The sequence below is a fragment of the Lotus japonicus genome, chromosome 2 (assembly GCF_012489685.1).
Source record: "Lotus japonicus ecotype B-129 chromosome 2, LjGifu_v1.2".
NCBI classification, from domain to species: Eukaryota; Viridiplantae; Streptophyta; class Magnoliopsida; order Fabales; family Fabaceae; genus Lotus; species Lotus japonicus.
In genome coordinates, this window is record NC_080042.1 from 2,563,628 (window position 1) to 2,565,922 (window position 2,295).

A 2,295-nucleotide genomic window follows, 5' to 3' on the forward strand; every position below is an offset into this window, starting at 1 on the left:
TAGTGCTGAAAAATATATTTCATCAATAATTATTTAATAGTCCCTGTATAATAGCTCAAGTGTTAGGAGCTGGGGACATATGGGTTGGGTAGGGGAGGTCCATGGATCGATTCCTGACGGGTGCTATTTACCTTTCCGATGTACAAAAAAAAGATATTTAGCCTTAACCACACATCAGATTTATGACGTGCACCCTTAAAACTCGAAATTTAGCCTTAACCACACATCGGATTTGCCTTAACCACACATCGGAGCTGAAGACGTATGGGTTGAGTTTTATGACGTGCACCTTTAAAAAGATATTTAGCCTTAACCACACATCGGATTTGCAAAAGCATTTTAATAAAAAAATATTGTTTTTTTTTTTTTAATTCTCGTCCCTCACTATAAATAACAAACATTGAATCAGTTTCTTTTCATTGACACATATGGGAGAAATGAATTCCAAGGCTTTCCTCATTCTATTTATGTTCTTGGCTTCTAGTCTTCTGATCTCAGCTAGGATTGCACCAGAAGACATAAAGGACAGGTTTAAAAACAATGGTAATTCTGTCAACACAAGTTTTTCATCTATGTTATTGTTATTACTTGTGAGTTGCAAGTCGTGATAGGTTATTACAATATTTATTGCACAATTTTTATGTTCAAGAAGTTTATTTCATTTTTCATGTGAATTATTAGGAGAATTTTGACTGGATTGGTGAAGCTTTAATATGTTTCACAGAATAACAAATAACGAGAAATCGGTGGGAAACTTATAGGTCAAAGTTTCAAATTTTCTATGTTCAGTAAAATTTTCAGTTGTTAGACAATCATATTTTTCCGGAGACTTTCTAACACAGTGATTTAAAAGTCGGCCTATACTAATCTCTCCAAATGTTAATGACGCATCAATATTCAATAGTCTGAAAGTGTTTACTCTCTTGTTAGATCATTATTATAAATAAAATTAAAATGAACATTATTTAAGCTATATGTGATTATTTTATGGCATTAACTTATGACTAATGTTTGGCATGACCACTTTTTGTGCACACATGCAGCCTGTATAGGATCTTTCATTTTATCTTATTCAAAAAAAAATTGATTTGTTAATTTAAAAAAATGAAGCAACTGATCGTGCGCCTGAAACTTGTGTTTTGAGCAATGTTCTTAATTTATATTAACGATTAATTAAAAAATTACTCAAGCATTAAATTATGAGAAAAAAGATGATGCACCGACGATGTAAAGTTTTTTTACACCGCCAACCAATCAGATTTCAAAAATGTGTCACGTCAATTAATGAAATTAAATAAAAAGAGAGAATTCCTCACATCCTTGAAATTTGATTGGTTGACGGTGTAAAAAAACTTTACACCGTCGGTGCATAGAAATTAAACTCTTAAATTATATCTTGAGATAAATTCAGGTACTTTTTATTTTTAATTTATGCATAATGTTATAAAATAGTAAATTGTGGTTGAATGCATGTTTTTTTCAAGTAGTGAATGCACTGATGGATGAAAGCAAATTTTATGGACACGACGACGATCCTAATGTCGACTATGGCCCAAGGTGTTCAGATTATGAATGTTGTTATGGTTGCTGTGCGTTGGGCGCTCGAGGCTGTAGAAGGTGCTGCAGTAGTTAGGGTGTTAAATTTGAAATCCCAAACACCAAATTTGGCCCCCCATTTTAATGTAGTAATTTTCTTAAAAACCCGGATGATATCTTCAATATACCGATTATAAAACTCGGAATGTATTTTATTTTAGTATCTAAGATTTAAAACTCGGAATATACCGATTTTAAATCAGGTTTGTGTAATTTGTTGATGCTTTAAAATTTTGAAATTGTTAACCAACGCTGGTTGGGGAATAAAATAGCATCCACATAAAGCATCAAGAGGCATTCTTACTTTCTATCACAAGCACATATATATAAACAAACAACGTGAGGATAGCTTGTGTTTATGATTAGTACACACTCCCTAAGCTTTATGTGAAGATTCAGGATTGTGTTTTCTGTGCTATCCACTCTCATGTTATGAGGGTTCATTCTCGCACAGACGCGCAGGAGGAAGCGTACTTGTACAACTGGTATTATAATGTTGAAATTTATAGTATTTATGATAAAAAGTAAATTGAATATACATCTATGTCATAAAAATTAGGGTTAAACCTGAAAACCGTCCCTGAATTTTAAGCGAGATTTGATTTCAGTCTTTCGCCGGAAAATCTTTCTAGCGCCACCCTCAGACTACCTTTTTTGTTTGGAAACCGTCATTGCCGTCAATTTGCCTCCGGCCGCCGT

The 2,295-nt window shown here is 33.3% G+C and overlaps 1 long non-coding RNA gene across 1 annotated transcript; it reads left to right on the top strand.

Moving 5' to 3' along the window:
- The first annotated feature begins 408 nt into the window (after window positions 1–408).
- LOC130737399 (uncharacterized) lies at window positions 409–1,865 on the top strand. Its single transcript, XR_009018672.1, has 2 exons — window positions 409–543; window positions 1,488–1,865. It is a non-coding gene; the product is annotated as an uncharacterized LOC130737399 (long non-coding RNA).
- Window positions 1,866–2,295: the final 430 nt, after the last annotated feature.